A 21,741-nucleotide genomic window follows, 5' to 3' on the forward strand; every position below is an offset into this window, starting at 1 on the left:
CTTGTAGTTTCTTTTCTATCTGTGCACCATGTGTTCTCCAACCACTGCTAAATCGAACTACAGAAATTCAAATTTTCTCTTCCTCAGAAGACAGGAAGAGCTGCATGTGCACTTCAAATTACATGAGTGAAGGAATTGAAAGTGAAGCAAACGGTGCAACAAAAGGAAAAAAAATGAGAGCAGTCTGAAACTTACCCTCCCAGAACAGCCCGTGAAATAGGGAGTTATTACTACAGGGAATGCTTCTAACTAAGGCACGGCAGAGCTCAGAACATACAGTCCACTGAAACCAGGCAACCATCTCTATATCCAGTAAAAAAACAAAGCAGCAGTATCATCCCCAAATTTCTACAATAAGAGTCCCAGCCTTTACAGGTACCATCATTTTACTGTTTCCTGGCTTTTGACAGTTTAGTTTGCAATCACTACATTCCTTCTATTAGAGATATGTAAGAAATAAAGTTAATTTGTGCTCCAATATGTATTTGGATCAACTATTCAGAATAAGATTCACAAACCACAGTTATCTCGTACTTTCCTGTCTTCACTGACTTTTTTTACATAATATATTGCACTTTGACCACTAGGTTTTGTCCTACACCCAACTGCTGCTTACTTCCTTGACAAAGGGCAACTCATGACCAAAGGCAATTTAAAAAGTATCAAGAGAAGGGATGATACTGACTTTTAGGCATTAACTGACCAATAAACTCCAGAGCAGCTGCAGAATCTCTGGAAGAGTTATTGACAAATTTTGTATTATTTATTTTTAAATCAACAGTTTGGCATTAACTAGTTAAGTTCACTTTTTTCTTCCTTATGTCCTTATGGTTAAGTACTGGAGTCATCAGAATTTCAGGTAATCATTTGTAAATCTGATTTAAAATGTGCAGCAAGATGCACAGTATCCTTTATGTGAGGGATGGATTAAACAACCATTTATTTTAATAGAAAATTACACATGCAATACACTGAAACACTGAGAGAAAGACTTACTGCCAACCAGGCATCAGTCAGAATTTTCTACTAAAGGCAATCACAGCAACAGTGACAGCCTTGATTCCAAATTCCAGTAACAGAACATCGTTTGCTACAAAGAGGATACAGTTAATATATCTAAAGTTTCAAACAGTGAAAGCCAATGTTCAGAAGAAATGAGAAAGTGTTGTATATGCAAACACTACAATGGCATAGGCAATTTCTTTAATTCAGAATAAAAATGACTAACAGATGAAACTATACTGAAATAGTGGCTTATTTAAATGTTTAACAATACAAAAGCTAGAAATAACCACATAAAATTTCACTGTGAAAGCAGATAAAGCACAGAATTTGTTTACAATACTCAGTGTTATTTTATGTGGCACCATTTTTATTTTAGACCAACTGTGATGTAACTTTATTTAGTAAACAGAAGACAAAAACTAGAGAATCGATTCTGCAATAAAATAATTTTATGTAGGTTTTAGATTTTTATTTTTACCTTTTACAACAACCAGCATCTACCATTTTGTGCTTAGACAATTATTCTTGGGTATAAAATAACAGGTATGCTGCTGCTGAAAGTCTGCACTGTATACTCAAAACTTGTCTAACACTGTTTTCTTTTAATCACTCTCTCACACTGTCCTTTCCTTCTCTCAGAGGGACTTTGTGTACAACATGTAGTTGCATGACACTTTCGAAAAAGAGGTCTTTATTCATTTCTTGGTGAATAAAACAGTCATGAAGCTTCCAAATCCGTATTTGCTCTAAAACGCCTGAATTCAGAAGTTCATCAGTATTTGAATGAACATCACACCTACCTTTATTGCTGTAAGTAGGGCCACAAAGGTGATCAGAGGGCTGGAGTACCTCTGCTATGAGGAAAGGCTGAGAGTTGTGATAATTCAGCTGTGGGTATTTCAGTGCCTAAAGGGGACCTATAGGAGAGCTGGACAGGGCGTGCAGTGTCAGGACAAGGGGTAATGACTGCTCTGAAAGAGAGCAGGTTTAGTTTGGATACCAGGAGGAAATTCTTTACTGTGAGGCTGGTGAGGAAGAGAGAAGTTTTCTCCCCATAGAAATGCCCCATCCCTGGAAGTGTTCAGGGTCATGCTGGATGGGGCTTAGAGCAACCTGGCCTAGTGGAAGGTCCCCTGCCTACAGCAGGTGAAGCAGATGGTCCTTTAGTAGCACAGGCCATTCTATGATATGATTTTATAATCTTGGAACACTGAATTAAAAATCTCCAAAGACAAATATCCTACTACTTTTACGTTTCTTAGCATTGTAATTACCTCCTAAAACACCTGTAATACCTATAAAAAAATCTGCCTTCTTTCTTCAAAAATTAACTATTACAACCCATATTCTAAAAATTTAAGTTCACTACATCAGTGAATGCTTTGAATTTACAAATTACATATCTATTAGCTTCTATACCAAAACATAATACATTCTTTATTCCTGATACTTTTATAGTGTGAACTTGGGATTTGTCTAGATTAGTATTTTATTTCAGGTAAGGGGCATGTTTCTGAATCTCCTCATCTGCTCCATTTCCTATGCTTTCACACACATTACACTGGGACCTTGGAACCAGCAAACTGGATTTCTTTTAAACAACATGCTCCTAACAGGTACTGAGTTTTCTGGGCCACACTAGACCTCTACCAAGAAAAACCCTTTAGAAACATATATAGCACAAACTTATGTCTTCAGCATAACTTGTTTTGCTCCAAAAATCTCCTCTTGCCAGGCTGTGGGATGTACCAACACACATTCCAAGCATGTCCTCTACTCACCACTGCTCCAGGGAGGCTCTGCCTCTATTTCAGGAATAAGCTCAACCTCTGCAGCCATTCAGTGTAAACCACACAAGTTCTCATTCTGGATTCATTAGGCACTGCATACGTTATTCACCAATATTACACCAATTGTGAATGCCATTACAACACACATAGGAAAATGTATAAAATTCCCTATCATCTGAGATGTTAGCATAATACAAATTTGACACAGATGCTGCCAGCCAGATGATGCTGGAGTCTTAAAACAGAGCCTACAGCACTATCAGGAAACATCAAGCAAATGTTTGGAAGATGCTGCAGTCTACAAATGGTTCACATTCCTGCACTGTAAGTGTGGCTTCCCAGTCACTTTCCAATCTTCCTTGTATTTTGTCTGCTGTCATTAAAATACAAAATTTTAAAGTAGCAGCTAAACTAATCTGACTTAATGATTTTTGTGTGAAAGTTTCAAAACAAACAAACAAAAAAAAGTTAAAGCTTTTCAGTTGTTGTTTTAAAAGGCAGGGACAGAAACGAACCTGACATTATTTTTCATTCTTAGTCAAAAATTCCACAAACTATTTATAGACAGCTCTAATATACTTGGCAGCAAGCAGTGGAAATTGGAAATCTAGCAGAGACACTGGCTCAGCTTCAACAAGATTCCTGATTTTAAGCACATAAGTAGTTCTATTCATGTCACACCCTACCCGACTTCTGCCCTGTCAGGTATAAAGGAGGTTACCTGAGTGACCACTGCCTGATGTTGTACATCTTCTCAGGTGGTAATCTAACACAGCATTTTGCATTAGACAGGGAGTAGAAAAAAAACCCAAATTATTACACCAAAATTAAACAATTCAAACACTGAATTCAATCACCTAAATTACAACTAAATCTCAACAGAAAAGATTGAGGAAATCAGAGGAAAAGGGAGTAGATCCAAAACTAGCAGGGGAAGCAAGAGAGACTATACTGCCTACCCATGCTTAAATGAGCTACATTATGATGAGGCTTAGAAGCCTATTCTTAACCGATTAGACCCTAGCATTAATTTGAACCTAACACTTTGCCCTCCTATTTGGAAACATCCTTTGCTATATTACTTAAAAAACTAGAAAAACCCCAAAACTCGGGTTTTTAATGAAAGAGCTGTTTAGCCTATTCGTACATGTACGACTGCAGTAACTATCCTTTTCTGAAACCCCATTTCAGAATTTAAACTACCTCACATTTGAGAAGTGCCAGACTAGGGGAAAATTTTGATGTGTGGGCTGTACAGTGCTTATACAGTAGAGGAAAGAGCATTGCAAATTTGATTCATACTCTTCACATGCTTTGTACTTTTACCTACTGGTTTCTTTAAATTACAGTTGCAGTAAAAAAATTGGTTTTGTTTTTTCATCATGCGAAACTATGTCTCATCTTAATTCTTTTTAATTACAGGAACAAATGTTAACACACAGCAATCTAAGTAGAGCTGGTGTATTGTATTTTTAAAAATTAAAGTCAAAACCCCATAACTATCTACAAACAAACAGAAGATTTTACTACTCTTTCACAAGTTAGATGGTAACAGCAGGACTTCATCAGGTCATATATTCTTAAAATATAATAGTGCTGGTTTTCCTCTTTTCCTCTAATGATTTGGGCCTGTGCCATCCTGAAAAAGTGCTAAGAGAAGAAATTAAATAATTATTCATAAATAATAACTGCAACCATTAAAAACCTACTATAAGGTTGAAGAAATGAAAATATAATCTGCTATCACTCCACGAGTCTCTACCAGGAACCCACAAAATATCCAAGTTTCTGGTTCCAGATTACAGTATGACTCAGATTTACAACTGATTTTTTTTTCCAAAAAAGACTGAAATAGTGTAGGAGTACTTGATATCGGAGGGTGGGGGAGAATCACGAGGGTTTTTGAAAAGAAGGAAAACACTGCTCTACTGCAGCACCTTTATTAGTGAGCCTACATCTCATGTGACAAAAAAAAACCAAAACCCAAAGATACATCCAGAGAATAATGGTTTCAAAATCCAGAAGGCTAACTGGATTAATAAAATAAAGTTACAACATCCATTTATTTTAAGTCTTTAATCAGCAGAAAGGGCTAAAATGACACAATCCAGACAGAGATCAAAGAGGAAATTTCATGGTTCTGATTGTAGCAAAAATAAGGGATTGACAAATGAAACTGTAATTTCCAGATCTGCTATATTCTTTTTGGAACATCAGCCTGAGCAAACCAGGCATTACTGGAGTCAGTGGTATAGTGCTGCTGAGCTTCAACTCTACCTTTATGACAGTATCAATAAATTAGAATTAACAGCAACACATCTCAGCTGAATTCATGTAGTGACATAAGTGACTTGAAAGCAAGCAGTTTACTGGGAAGGGCAGTGAAGCAACAGTATACTTACAGCATATTTTGCACATATATCAAATATAAAAATCATAAAAACACTGCATGTTTCTTTCATCTAGGAAAAATATCCTCATTTGAAAGATAAAACTGTGTTTTCTTTCCTTCTTGCTACCTATTACTAGAAATAAAACTTTGATTTTGACAACTTTTTATACTTTTTAATGTGTTTTATTTTCTTTCTGATAGAATTAAAAAGCACTGCAGAATTCCCCAGAAAACTTGTTTCCTTTAATGTACGAGAAAAGTTCACAGAAACTACAGACCTTGCAAAGACTTGTTCAGACTTGTTTATGCATAGCGTGCTAACTGGAGTTTTTGGACCCCACACACCTATTCACAGTGAAACTGAACTTAAACCAAATGCCATGCTGCCTGCCCAGCTTCCAGTAACACAAGACATAGTCTTGGCCCCTTGTTAATGCTTCACTGAACTAATTAAAATGTATTAGTAACCTTGCATGGTGTAACCCTGCACCCATTCACAACAGAGAAAAGCAAAGCCAAAGGGGTAGAGCTCCTAAGGCAATGCACTTTTTTTGCCTGCCCCTTCAACACCTGTGAAACAATGCTTTTCATTAATCTCATGCAAACAACCTTGTGCAAAATTAATTTCATTATTTATTACAAGCTATTTAATCTACGCTAGTTACAGCAGACAGAAGCAGAGATGTCACCAAGTTTCAAGGCAACCACAACATGTAGGTGCTTCTATTCTCCCTACTGAAAAGACATGGAATTGACAGAGTTCTTGCTCTAACATTGTCAGCTGGGAAATTTCAATTGCTATGATAAGGAAATGCTATTAATTAGCCAGTGTAGCTAATTCTAGAGTTGTCTAAACAATGCTGATTATTAAATATCCTCAGGACTTAGGAAGAGTAAGAGATGAACTTGCTGTAACTTGCTGGTCATAACCTACTGCATTCCTCAAAATGTACTGTGAATTGCAGCAAGTCAAAAAAGACAAGACATTAAGAGAAGATAGATTGCCTGCAAGACATGGAAATTATTTTACCCAGATGAGTAACTTCTTAAAATAAGAATCAGATCTTGAAATTGCTAAAGCATGTTCCCAGTATTAACATGTGTGCACATATTTGCATGGGTACACTGAGCACCCATGAAAGAATTCTGTGCATGGCAGCCTTGGTATTTTTAGATTATTTTGTTCAATAGACTTGATTCATCAAAGCAAACGAATGATAAGGGAAATAGCCAATGAAACTTATAATTTCGTAAAAATTATTTTGTCTTCAGTGTTTTATGCAAGACCTATATTATTCTTTGAGAAAATTCCACTACAGCTGCTGCATTGATTCAAGTCGTTGATTCTAAATAGGAAACTCCAGAGAGCCTCATGGATATTTTTTAAAAGTCTAGAAGCCGTCTATATGTATTTTTAAAATTTCAAAATCAATAGACAAATAGGTGCATATTGCTAAGACCCAAATTCTCTCCCTTTCTTTGAAAAGATCTTTTTCCTTATTTCCTCCTGCCCTTTCATGTTATCTGCTACAAATCCTGTGATTCTTGTCCTGCAAGAATAATGCTGGTGCTCTACCTCGCACATTAGCATGAGTACACCTGTTTTATGTCAAACATCATGGAGTATCTTAGAAATAAATTTTCAAAATAAATTTCTGATAAATTCGGAGTCTTCTTTACTTGGCTCATGATGCAGTAACCTACCATTGCATAGCTCTTTTTCCTGTAGCAGTACAGCAGTTCTTGTTATTATAGCTTTATTGTGTCAGGAACTGTACAAGTAAGAAAAACAACTCTTGCCCCACAGAACTCACTGCTTTGTAAAAACGGGGTATGATACATTTTTATCAGATAAAGGAAAGGACAATAAAAACAACACACAATATATAAAATAACTGGAAATCTCAGCCCACCATGTTCCAAAACATAATCAAATGGCAGTGCTTTACAGGAAGCACAGCAGAAACAGGTGGGGTTGAAGAAAAGCACACAGGATGACTTTGTGTTTCCCATGGACAGGACTACCCAGGTGGTGGGAGGCACAAAGGAAAGAATGGCTAGGCTTGAGTAATGTTCCTAAGTGATAAAGCCATCAGCACTAAAGAAACACAGCAAAACAACAGGAGAGTAAAACTGAGTGAAACAGAACTCCGACATACAGCTATCCTGTGCTAACAACTATCTCCTCATTCTGCTTCACCTTCCCTCTCTCCCCCAAGTCACTGAGAAAAAAGTACAAAATTCTGAGAATCAAAGGGAAAGACTTGTCCCTTTCATGAAACATTTAGAAAGCCTGAATTACACTGATTGTCCTGGAGGTAGTAATAGAAACGAGAGATTATGTGACAACACTTTTAATATAGTAACTGTAAGATAAGGACAGTTAATATTACCACCTTTATATGCACTGGAAACAAGTGCACTTCTGAGAGCCAGAATACTATTTCTCATATTGCACAGGACTGTAGGGTACTACAGCCTCTTGCTATGGGGGTTCCCAGTAGTTAGAAAAGACAAACACAGTCTTCTGTAATCAGGGACTACAAATGCAAGTGTTGAATAGTACTATGACTCCGTAATTGCAAAATAAAGAAAAATAAAATCCTTTCTGTAGAGCTAGACAAGCATTTCACTAGATACAGTTTAGGCAGCTGCAGTGCAGCAGAGTACAGCACAACCTCAAGACAGCCACAGTATATGTAACATTGGTCGAAGAGAACACAACAAAGTCTGTTTCAAAACACTTAAGTATGTAATTTCCGACTATCAAACTACATCCCTGAGACTCACAAATTACCCCTGAACTTTAAATGTGTTAAAGTAGACAGAAGTAATCTGCTATATGGATTCTGGTTTTGGCTTTTTACATAGCACAGTATGTCACAGAAACGAAAGGATCACAATTACTCACAGATGCCATAGTTTACAAATGAGGGCTTTTTTGCATGACCCTAAATGCACTTTCTGTGCCTACTCTCAGTAGTCAGTAAAAACAAGTCTCACATTTTATGGGTCACAAAATCCCAAATTTTATTATATTACAGTAGCACTAAGCATTCAAGAATCTTTAGTTCTTATATATAACATGAAAACTGAACTACATCCAATTTATTTCTTAAATCTGCACAGATATTCCTGTCTGTCTGTCAACTACATCCATGTAGTCCTCGGCAGCAGAACCATAATTTCTATCAAAGTGCTTCACAAGGAATTGGAAACATCTATAAAAGTCATGATACTTGTTTATCTCAGGGTCAAATTAACTCAAATGTGGTGGTACCTTGCACTCTGAATCATCATGTTTCAGATGTAATTTAATTGCAATTCAAAAGAGCAAAGAGGTTTCCAGGAAGTTAGGTAGTTGAAATAGGTGCATTTACAGAGGTGTGAATTGATTGTCCTGGAGGTAGGAATAGAGGCAAGAGAAATTATTGCTCCCCCTTAATGTTACCAGCTGAATGAAAAGGCCTATGGAGATGAATGACAAAGACATAAACTTCCTCCTTTCACTGAAACCATATTTGGAACCATACCATCTCCCTGAGTTTCAAAGCGGCCAATATCAGGCTGCCCGTTTTTGATACTCCTGTTCTCAGACTCACCCACATGCCAGTCCCACCAGCAGAACTAGGAAAGGAGTTCAAAGAAACTTGCATCCTGGGGATGTGCACTGAGAAAACTGAAGAAAATCACACTGCGGTGCTCTGAAAAACTGTACCAAACCATCAGCTCCCCAGGGAGAGAAAAGCAGGCAGCCGCGAGTAAACACATACACACACACACACGCACAAGCATTTGCTCTAGGACAGGCTTCTAAATGACAAAAGCACAAATAGGAAGTGAGGTTTCAACATCGTAGGAGGAATGAACACCTTGGAGAAGAGAATGCCATCTAACAGGTATTTCCATAATCCTTATCACTGTATACTTACATTCATATTTATAACTATCTTCCGGTATGCTATTCCTATACCTAGTACACCTCATTTCTTTGACACAAGCTCTTCTGATCTATGCTTTTCATGAACAAAAACCACTCTCACTACTTGTTTACAAAAATCATTAAGTTCCTAAGGGTATTTTTAAACAGCTTTTTCTTTTGGCAATCCAGCTTCTTAAAAATATTTATTAAAATATATGGGATAATATTAAAAAAAAAATTTACTCTCTGTGGAAAACCCTGACAAGGATAATTTTGATTAATACCAGATGACTGAAGGTCGAGTTACATAGTAACTGTCCACTCCTTTGTCCATCCAGTTCACAACCTCATCCTCCAAAGGCTACTTTGGTTGCTTAATTTGACCATATTCACTGTTACCCAACAATATAACTATCAATACTGCTTCACTTCCTGTGGATTACTCAGCTGTGCACACCTGCACACTCCCCACAACTTCCAAATGCTTTGGACTATTTCTTCATTTGGCAAAAGAGTAAAAGTACCAAAAACCCAGTTATTAAAAATTTAAAGAAAAAAAACTCTTACTTTTCTATATGTACTCCAAATAGAGGTTTCGTTGTGGATTTGTTACTAAGTGTAACAGATTCCACACAGAATACAGTAATCCATGATAAAGAATGTTCTACCTCTGTTTCCAAGAAAATGTATCTGGTCTGATTGAAGGAGCTCTTCAAGTGACAGCAGCAGATCACTAAACCTTTTAAAGCACTCTGCATCCACTCACTTAAACACAGCTGAAATATACAATAGAGTGTGTTTCTAAGGAGCAGATGAGAGGAAATCAGTTGGTAGCAACATCTGTAAATCCAGACAAGGATAGGAGCTGGAGTTTTAAATAAAGTAGAACAGGCACTGCTCTGAAAGTAGCCTATTTCCTGATCCACAACAAAAACTCAGCAACCGGGTATTTCCCAGAAGGATGCTGTTGGCATTTAAATAATTTAGGACGATTCTTCATTCTCTATCTTCTCTCTAAAGGCTAGACTAATCTGCCTACACTGAGAATTGAGACTTCTCTGAAGAGGAGTTCAGATCATTAAGTCATGCTCCTGTTGCCTCAAATTCCTTTAATAAGCCTGCCTTTTCCCACACTGACTGCCTTAAATTACACCAAACCAAAACTCCCCACTTCACTCACACATAATCAGTACAGGACCAGAAATGTGGAGTAAGAGACTACGCATGCACAACCATGAAATAGCTACTTACTTTTTGTGCTTCAGCTTCTACTTTGCTCAATATACTCGAGAGGAATACTGTCAGTATTAGTCTATCTTAATAATTAAACCTCATATAATAAAGAGCTTTAAGGAGACTATGTAAAAAATATATTAAAACAAAAATAATTATTGAAGGTTTGCTACCAACCATGTCATATCTTGGAGCACAGTAAATTCAGATGCAAGTCAGGTAAAATAAAATTATTTTGGAGTAAGCCTTTCTTAAAGAAGAAATCCCAGTACCAGCAGGTCACCCCTAGGTATATAAATGCTCTTTTATAAAGAGATACCACATGTGAAGTTAACAGCCAACTAGGGTAAGAAACAGCAGCCATTTGTTGGGACACTCAGATTCAATCTGTGTATGACTGAAAAAAAAATGGTTTCTTGAAGAAAGGGATGAAGAATGCTCTGGAAAAAGAGCTAAGTGAAAAATATATCATTTCTTATGTTAATACCATTTACCAAACTTGACAGGCAGTTGTATTCTTTAGGATGTAGCTTCTTTTCAATGCACATGACAAGCAGTGTTACACTTTTGCATTGATGAAAGCAGATTACATCCCTTCCAATTCCTTACCAGTAACTCTGTCTAATGAATAATAATAGTAAGTCACAGCTTAAGGGCATTGGCTTTGCTGTGTGTTGGCTCTTTGAGAAATGAAAAGGGTATCTCTAGAAGGGGTTCAGTTCTGGGAAAGAAGTATAAAGGAAGTCTGGAATATTTCATTATATCAGAATTTTCCATTCCCATCTATTATTGATGGTAGATACATATACAACTTTCTAAAATTAGGGAGAATTTTCAAGTTGATAGAGATTACAAAACTGAAGAGCAAGGCTCATTTGTGATAAAGCAGATATTGTGAAGACAGCAAACTTGCAAATTCTTACACTGTTTATACTTCACACTGATTGTTATCCACTTGACTATTTCCTTGCTGTTCCTTTTTGGATCATCTGCAGAAGTACTCAGAGGCTCAGCACTGACATTACATGGCAACTTTTAGATGGAATCTGCCATTATACTGTTAAGGCACCAAGACAACGTTATTTCTCAAGACGTTTGTGTATTCACTCAGAGTATTTTAGCTGGTTCAGTCCCCAGAAGGTGACTGGTTAGGCTGCTGTGGCTAAAGGCAACCACACAGATGGCATTTCTGTCGGCCTTTGTCCTCACCACGGTGCAGGTGTTGCAAATGAGTGTTTTGGGTTTTTTTAAATAATCATGGATCATGCTACAACAGGTGATACTTTGTTCTGCTTCTAAAAGTTCTAAGACTCCAAAAGCTATGGCTTTCCTTTTTAGGAGACGTAGCTGGAAGAGGAAAACAGGTATATTAGGTTCCAATGCATTAATTCAGCTCTAAAATAAAGGGTAAAAAATACTTTCATTTTACATACATTTCACTCTATTAAAAGCCAACCTGATAACAAAATTCAGCACTTGCTCCTACAGCCTTTTTAAAGGGAGGCACTGAATTTTAAAATAGCAAAAAATGTGACACAGTATGGTGACAAGTACAAGATCAATGTCAGACATAATGCCTACACGTTCAAATTCCTATTTATCTGCCTTTATATAATGAAGTATATTGCTAATTTAAGTACATATCCTTCCTGTTTAAGAGCAGATTTCCAGATATAGGGAGAAAAGCATTCCCAGGACAATGGAACCTCATAAAGTGCAAACCAAACTCTGATTACCTGTCTAAATAAATTAAAATATCATCAAGACACCTCAAAAATACATCAAAGTTCAATGTATTTCAGTACAGGCATGAAGGAGTTGCTTAGTGAAAATCTAACATGATCCTTATGTTCATAGCAGTAATTTATACACCACATTCAACAATTCAAGTTTAAAGCTAGTTCAGACCTCTCTGCAATCACAGTAACTCATCTCGCCAAAAAAATTTGTTTGATGTGATTGTTTTAGTTGAGCAATACATATGCTAGAGAAACTGAGTGTTTATTTCAAATTAGGTGCTTTGAGCACTTTATTGGCTCCCAAATGCACAGTATGGTCAGTAAGCAAGACCTTAGATTAAAAATTTAAATTCAGCTTTATTTTAATCATCAATCATTTCTGAAAGCTTTTGCATTTTATGCCAAATTCCTTCATGATCAACACTCTAAACTGCTATCTCAGACTTCAGTTCCACCTCCTTTGTAAAGCTGCAAAAAACGATGGTTTCAGAAAACTGGTGAAAGAAGGTCAAACACAAACCTATTCACTTAATTAAGTAAAAGCTTCCATTATTTTACTTAACATTTTAAGACTGATCTACAGCTGAATATTTCAAGATATTAATTTTTAAAAAGTCACTATCATGCACTAATAAAACTTTCTGTTAGTTAGAAGTGTGGGATGCCTCTCAACTTCCCAGCCATGACCTTAACTTTACTCTCTGGGCAGATCTGATTTGAAGGACATCATCACTGTGTAGACATTTGTGCTGCTGCTCATCCTAATCTGCACACTTAGAAAACAGGAGCTCTTATTCCAGGAAAGCTCCTCATGGACTCTAAAAGCACCTATATCTGGTTTGCATAGCCAGGCTTTGGAAGCAGGGGGGTTACAGGAGTGGCTTTCTGCAAGAAGTTGCTGGAAGCTTCCACTGTGTCCAGGAGAGCTAATGCCAGCCAGCTCCAAGACAGATGTGCTGCTGCCCAAAGCCAAGCCCATCAGAAATGGTGATAAAGCTTCTGTGATAACTTATTCAAGAAGAAAAAAAAGTTATTGTACAGATGTAACTGCAGCCAGAGAAGAGCAGAATGAGTATATGTGAAAGGAACAACTCTGAAAGCATCAAGGTCAGTGGAGGAGGAGGGGGAATAGGTGCTCCAGGCACTGAAGCTGAGATTCCTCAGCAGACCATGGTGCAGCCAGCCCATGTGAGGCATCTCTGCACTGTAGCTCATGGAGGACCACAGGGATGCAAAGACACACCGGCACCTATTGAGGAGATCCACACTAGAGTAGGTGGATATTGACAGGAGACTGTGACAGCATGGGAAGTCCATGCTGAAGCAGGCTCCTGGCAAGGATCTGCAACCCAATGGAGAGGGAAGCTCGCAGGAGAAGTCCTGCTAGGACTTGTGACCCTGTGGGGAATCCAGGCTGGAGAAGGCTGTTCTCTAAGGACTGCACCCCAAGGAAGAATGGCCCATGGTGCAGTAGTTCACAGAGAACTGTTGTCCATGGGAAGGACTCACACTGGAGAAGTTTATGGAGAACTGTCTGTCATGCAAGGGACCCCACACTGGAGCAGGGGAAGGACTCCTCTCCCTCTGCAGCAGCAGGGACGAACTCTGATGAACTGACCTAATTCCCATTTTCTGTCTCCCTCTGCCATTGGTGGGGAGGAGGTAGAGCTGAAAAAGAGGGAAGGATGGGGGATGGTGCTTTAAGATCTGTTTTTACTTCTCATTTTCTTACTCCAATTTTGTTAAATTCAATTAATATCATTAACTCAAGTCTGTTTAGTCTATGATAGCATTTGGTAAGTGAGCTCTCTCAAGGACCTTATCTCAACCCATTGACCCTTTGTTATACATTCTCTACCCTGTCCAGTTGCAGAAGGGAGTTAGAATGGCTTTGGTGGGTGCCTGGTGTTCAGTCAGGATCAGCTCACTACACTGCCATACACAAGCTTTGCAATTCCAACTGACGGGGAAAGTGGACTGTGCTCCTCACTAAAGCCAGAGGATAAAGGTATGGTTCTTTCCCTCAAGCCTTACTCACCTACAATGTAAAGGCTAAAGGCCTGTGTACTGTCCCACATTTCCAGAATGGATGAGGAAAACCGGAAAGCTAGTATTGTGGACCTAAAAAGAGGTTAGTAACATTATCACTCAGTTGTGGTATATTGGATTGTCATTTGCATGAGAACTATGATACTACTGAGGCTTGTTACAGTGTGCATAGATGACAGACACAACAGATAAATTAAAATCTGGAATTGAAGTGAGATAAACCAGAGGACACCTAGGCAACAGGCACTGGAAACAGTATTAGCTGGATCAGCAACAACAGGGAGGTAGGTCATTAGTAACTGGACTCAATAAACATGCAGTTCCCAGGCACATCCTGCAGCAAAGCTGCTAGAGTGCAGAAATGCCAAATGCCATTATCAACCAGAAAAGGGATCACAAAAAAGGACGCTTAAAAATATTGACAAAAGCCATTCACTGAATTACAAAATGTTTAAAGAGCTCTACTTGTTTATTCACATGCTACAGTCCAGGTCAAATGCAGGAACCTAATGTTCCTGTAACACCCCTCTGCCTGCAAGTACTTGGAAGGCCAGAGATCAAGACCTCAAGCAATTTCCAAATTCTTCCTGCATTCAAACCCCTTTTCTTTGCTTGCCTGTAAGAGTAATCTCTTAAACTGATTAGATGCTCACTCAGCCACCACAACGCCCTCAAAAGAAAAGGCCGATTCCTTTCCTCCCTTCTATTTGCCCAACCTCTTAAAAAATAGTTGTTCTTGCAGACATCTTTGCCTCCTATTCCACCCTGAAGAACAGTTCTACCACCTTTAGTTGTGAACATGCCTTAACAGGATATCCCAGTCTTTCCCTCCCTTGCAATCCCAGCTCTCCTCTCTTCATTAATCTCTCCAACCAGACACGAGCTGAATTTTAGCAATGGAACTGACTGCTCATTCAGTACCTTTAGACAGGAAACAGAACAAATAGGAGGTGCCCTGACAAGGGAAGCTACTTCTACTAATTACACAGTCACCCAATTCCATCCCTGTCAGTGCTTCCAGCTGCAAGTTGCTGTGATCAAGAGTCATGTGTCTGATGTCATTCATCTTCCTGACCTAAGAGTAGACATCTCTCTCAGATTATTTTAACTGATGTTTACATCATGGAAAAGACATATGTTCTTTCTCCACACTTTTAAAAAATGACAAATTGGAAAAAATGAAATATGTATTCTCTCAAGTCCAGTTACAAATATTTCTGTGTGGTTTAAACACACATTTTGAGTTAAATCCTTGTGCACTCTCCCTGAGCACATCTTTAGAAGAGAGCAAATTGAAAACCACAATTCTTTAGTAATAGGAAAAGCAGGCTGAAGTAAATACAACAATATTAAAAACTAAAAATCCATCTTAATTAGGACTCTAGAATGAATCTCTGAAAGTTACTCTGCTGAACTCTATGTGCAGGAAATAAAGAAACGGAAGGTTAAAGTCTCCACTTTAATCTATATGATAAGAGAAGCACATATACATAGATTTGTTTACTGCACGTGATGGAATATCTCAGCCCCAGTTACTACAATATTCTTAGAGAAGCTTTTACTTGAGCTACTCCATACAATTTCATAGAAGGAAAATATCCTACCAGGGTATACTAATTTATTGGATTATAATACCCTTTGTGAAGCATGGGAAAAACGGCAGTAAGCAAAGTTTATGAAAATCCACATAAAGCTAAAATCTGAAAGTCAGAGCATATGAATGTGTGTGTCTTCCCATAACAAAGCACACCACACAAGACTTTATTTTTCTGTTCTAAACGGCTCACCTTCAGTTATTGAAAAGCTCTTTCTAAAGGAGCACCTCCTTACATGAGTAGGGGCATTAAATTTTTAAGAGACATCATTGACTAGAACAAACTTATTTCTAGTAGCACTAGATATAAATGAGAAGAAAATCTTATTTTTTCCACAGAAGAACTATTCTCACAATCCTTCTGGACTTACAGAGGGACTTATCTGTATCTCCCAATAGGTGCATACGAAGCTGGAGTAATAAAACCAAGTTACAGGACCCTCTAGCAGACTAATTTTTTCTTAAGTTTTACATACAAGTAACTTCATTACAGGCTTTCATCACATGCCAAAGTGTGCTCACAGTGCTTTTTAGAGGATCACTCTACTGTTTTATTGCTACACCTGACTTTGAATGTCTGCTCTACTTACCCACAGTCAGTCCCAGGGGCATCCACTTAGTAGAGGAAACATCTCCAAGGTTAAGCAAAGGATAGTCATGAATTACACACAATCAGACGGGTGAAAAACACAGTTCCCACCCCAATATATAGTTCAAATGTACTTTCCACTCACAAAGAAACACAACTTTCACTTCCACAACTTGCTTTGTGGAATCATTTACTAAGTGTGAGCACATTGAGCTTTCTTAAACAACAAAATATTCCACAACCAAATAAATGTATCTGGAAAAGTCTTACAAGTACTAAAACTAACAAGAAGCTTAAGTGAGAGACCACCTTGATTCAGGGCACAAAACAAAACGGTTTTGTGTGACTCCCTTCCCGCCTTCAAAACATGCTGTGCTTGTAAGCTTTCTTAATTTTGGGGAGGCTCTTATTTTTACTTGCTGAATTCCTGACTAGTTAAAAAAATTTGCTCCTCACAAAACAGCTAAGATATACAGAAATTCCTTTATAACCTAAAATTCAGTGTCAAACAGAATAGCAGGAAAAAAAAATCTTGTATATAGCTATGAAATATGCTAGCTTTCATAAGAAGACACTACCACCGTGATAACAATGTACCAAAAGTTACAGTATATCCAAATTTAAAGCATCTGTTGAAAGAAACAAGTCCAAACCACAACTTATATTAGGGCTTTTTTGAAGTGTTTGCATTGATCTGTCAGTTATGCTGAATTTTGTAGTTTTAACTTAGATATTCACAAGAATCAGTAGTATATATTTCAAAGCAATTGTAAATCTTTGATTAATGAATTATCAGTGAAGTAACAACTGCAGCAAAAAATCAAGTGTAGGGAACAAAAAAAGAAGATACCATACTCTGAAGAACTGTATTGTTGTATCATACAGCCTGCTATAAACCACTCCGAGCATTTATTTCTACTGAGAGCAGAAACACAGGAACTCAAATCTACAACCAAATTTTTAGTATCCAGTGCACTGGTATCCAATATTTTCTTAAAACCATGTGAACTATGGAGGCTCAATTTTGCCAACCAACACACACCTCAAGTAATAACTGGTACTGCACAAACACCACAGCTAGTAATTCTGAAATGCATGCAAACTAAAATCCCAGGCTGTCAACAAATCACACTCTCAATTACTGCCCAGCTAGATATCTCAGCTGTTCCAGTATTTTAACATAATCATTAACTAGCCAGGACAGTAGAAGTGGAACACTAAAACTAGAAAATGCAGAGACATCTAAGAAAACAAAACCACACTATTTACACAGTACAAACAGTACTTATGAATTTTTAAAAAACCTGTACGGAAATTAGTGAATTATACTTAATAAGTACGGAAATAATATCTACACCTTGGGAAACTTGAAGCATCTGGTAAAAGGTACATAATGTGTAAAGGAACATACCTAACACACCAAAGGCACAAAGTTTAAAAATTTGAGATCTGTTAACAAACCACAAGACAACCATAATTGTAAGTTTTCACGAGACCTAGTACTGAACAATAAATATTTAGTGTTTAGTTGAAAGTAATACTTATACAGTTTACATCTATTTGATATTAAAACAGGAGTGACTGACGTAAAGGAATCAAACAGATTCACCTGCAGGATCCTTCCAACACTAATGCAGTAGAGCTCTTCCTCTCCTAGCAAAGACAGAGCAGACGAAAAAGCCATGCTAATTACACGCTTTGCTCTGATGACAGGAATGGAGTCAGATGGCTTCTGTCATGATTCTGGTTACAAGTACACCTCTACTCATTCTCTGGCTGACAGTATTCTCATTTACTGCATAATAAATCACACAGACTACCTCATATTCAATCTTCAAAGTTTTTGCTATGAGATTGTTTAGGATATGGGGTTTTTGCTTCTCCCCTCGAATGAATGTTGCTTTAAATACTCTCCACATGACCTCACAGACATTTTGACTATAGATGCAATATTGGCTCAGTTGAATGTGTACATACCTGGACAAGCTGACATACGATTAACTTAGTAGACAACATAAATTTATTCGGTGTTAAAATTAGGACATGCTCTCTTAAAGGACTACAAAACTGTTCCAATAAATTAAATACGGTGGTTTTGCCAACAGATGATTTACAGCTTAGCAAAATATATCTGTTCAGTATATCGCAAAATATCACTAAAGACTGACATTCAAGAGTTTAAGAAACAATAATTTATTAAGTCAAGTGATTCCTTTAGGACAGTCTGTTCTGGCTTTAGAGTTCAACTTCTTTAGAAAATTGAATAAACTGGCTGGCAGACTTTATTTGCTTACATGTTTCAGGTTATTATTTCAAACAAGGTGAATAAACCCAAAGAACTACTTATTCTTCCTCATCTCATACCATCATTATCAAATTGACACTCAAGTAAAGTTCTGGTCCTGACAAGTGAACTTCTATGACAATTCTACTTGTCTTCCCTTAGAACCAAATGAAGAATGAGTTATATATACAGTATTATTATAACTTCAAGCAACATCTGCACCACTGAAACCTGGAATGGTTCTAATCCAAAATTAAATGTTTTAAAGCGTATATAAGTGTACTATGTTTTTCTTTAACAGGACAAAATAATATCAGTAGCACTGCAGTCTCAGTAGTCTAACATAAAACACTGTCTCAATCACAATTTTGGGAATAATCCTTTTCTGATCTCCACTAAGGTTTCCCAGTCATTAATGCTTCCAAGAGTACTCATCAAACCAAAAACCAACCCAGAGATAAGGATAATTAATACTAACCTCTTCTGCTTCCATTTCTACCTTGGAAATCTTTTGGTGTCCCTGTCCTACTACTGTAAATATTTTTCTTTGACACACATTTACATCTGAAAGTCAGAAGCAGGGATATTCATCTGCTGTACTAGTGCACTGACTGCTACGAACTGTACAAAACATTACAGAAATTGCCTGTAGTTTTCTGCTGAGTGTGACAGAAATTCAAATTAATATACCTGGATGACAAATATAGTTAAGACTACATAAAGTTTAAATTTCCAGAAATCTGAAGAAGCCAAATAGCTGTGCTTCCAGACTCCATTCCAAAGAAAAGCATGTCCTAGTTTCTGCATTACACCACCTCAGAGACTTTTCATAACTCAGTCTCTGCTCTGAACACCAATCCCTCAAAAACTTTTCCTGAAAGTGCTCCATCACAATACCAATTAGATATAAACCACCATCCTCATGAAGAGTTAAATCAAAATCAAACAAAACAGTAACATTAGAAATTCAGTTTTCTAACCTAAGCTTACGTTTTAGCAAGAAAAAAAGTAAGACCAGCATCCCTGAAGGTACTTTAAACATGTGTAGATGTGTCATTCAGGGACATGGCTTAATGACTGAGTTGGCAGGGCTGGATTTGCGGTGGGACTCTATGATCTCGAAGATCTTTTCTAACCTACATGATTCTATGATTCCAAGATTTACTTAATTTCCAGATGATCAATCACAGAGCTTTGGCTTGAAAAATACTTCCCTCAAGAACAGGACTGATTTCTCAAACAATATTTTTTCCTCTAAAAAAACTATTTGTACAACATATGGTTCTGTTTTACACTCAGATAACTGTTATGGCCTTTGAGATAAGCAGAAGTGTCTTAATATTTGTCCCAGTAAAAGCTAGGCCAGGATTATATAGAGACACATAAAATCAATTATTTCTTGGATATAAAATTCTCAAGCCATCAGGAAGGCTGGAAATATAAACCAAAAACTACCACTGCCCAATGCCCTACCAAGCCATAATTCTTGTTAGTCAGTGCTATTCCAATAGTTCACTCATCAGTATTCCTCCTTCTCAAATGTTTATAATTATAGTCATCATCAGAAAGAAGGTTTGAAAAATTCACCAACTACAGGGAAATAGAGAAACATTCTCTGGAGAGCTCAATGCCCACATAACAACCTTGGTGAATTTAGTATTTTAATTAGCAGAAAATTCTAGACATTTTAGCTGTGCAACTGCATAATGGAAGGCAACTGAAGTGATGCACCATTGCTTTTCCAAGCATGCATTTACCTTGGGTACTGCCTACTGCATTCAAAGCCTTAATGTAATGATATCTGCAAGGCTCTGTTCAGGATCAACATTACAGTCCAGACCTATGCTGACAGAAGTGTCCTGATCAAATTCAAGTCAATACTAAATCAGTTCAGTTTGGAAGAGTTAAAAGCAGCTGTACAAGAAGGTAAAATGCTTTAATAGGACATGGTTCCCAGTCTCACTTTCTTCTCTCAAAATAAATGGGAGAAATCAAAGTGAAAGCTAGAGAAAGGGCTATGCTACACAGTAAATGCTTGCTTTTGTTTTGGATACTACAGTCTGGGGAGGATAAAGTTCCTTTCCTTTGAGCAGTGAAACTGGTCAGAACTTCAGACATTTTTAAGAAAAACTGTTAAGAGAAACTAGTTCCTCACGAGGATGAAGTGACACAGTGTGCTGATCAAAATCAGAAGCACCTTCTCCTACCTGGCAGTGGCACTAATGGATGGTGACGTGTTTCTCCGCAAGGCAGAAGAAACTCATGAAGCCTTTTTGGCTGAACTTTCAAAAGTCTTGATTAAAGGTCTATGGAAAATGTTATTCAGAAAGAATTTAATTTGGTTGTTTTTTCTCCAACCAAAGATTATGCTTTTGATTTAAGTTTTTGTAAGGGAAATGCTGACAGTAACACCTAAGTTACAGTATGATAATTCAAAACGTCTTACTTAAGTCAGGCTGACAATTATAATTTTGACTTGCAATTCCATTTCTGTGATGAGTGTAATAAAACCAGCACACCGAGTTTGTTAAAAAACCTTTTCACAGAAATTTAAGTACATTAAGCATGCAAAACATATGTATGCAAAGAGAAGAGCAGCTTAATATATCCAAACTTGAGATTTTTGCTACCACTTCCTGCTCCACCATTAGCTAACTCCTTTTCAGTTGTGCCTGTAGTTTATCTTTTGACATGAAATTCTTTTGCTTTACATAATATGCATTTAAAAGACTGGTCAGTACCCCACTTTGTTCATGCAAATACACCCACTCAAAAATTAAACTTTACCGCTGTAGCTATTTGGTTACGGGTACTGGCATAGTTGTAGCTCTGTTTGAAGAGGCCTTCCTTACTTTTCTACTCATGTAAATATGAAATGGGAAATGTTCCTACAAGTTTATGCAGCACATCTACATTTTTAGAGATTGTTGTGGCACAGGCATGTGCTGGACAAAATACTTGGCAAAGGCAAAACTGAAATATCTTGATGTTCCAGACACAAGCTTGCTTTCTTAACAGTGAAAGAGATTCCAATTTCTTATGTTCAATCGCGTGTTTAGAGCAAAGGCATGTACTTCAGAAACTGCTGAAGCAAGGCCCCTGTCGCTGTCCTCCTCAGGGCAAGCACATTCCCAGCTCTGTGCC

The 21,741-nt window shown here is 37.4% G+C and overlaps 1 protein-coding gene across 3 annotated transcripts in view; it reads right to left on the bottom strand.

The window, feature by feature from the left end:
- The window catches only part of LRP12 (LDL receptor related protein 12), a 99,162-nt gene that overhangs the window by 28,090 nt on the left and 49,331 nt on the right, over positions 1-21,741 (bottom strand). The window lies entirely within an intron of this gene.

Source organism: Sturnus vulgaris, chromosome 1 (genome assembly GCF_052056855.1).
Source record: "Sturnus vulgaris isolate bStuVul1 chromosome 1, bStuVul1.hap1, whole genome shotgun sequence".
NCBI classification, from domain to species: domain Eukaryota; kingdom Metazoa; phylum Chordata; class Aves; order Passeriformes; family Sturnidae; genus Sturnus; species Sturnus vulgaris.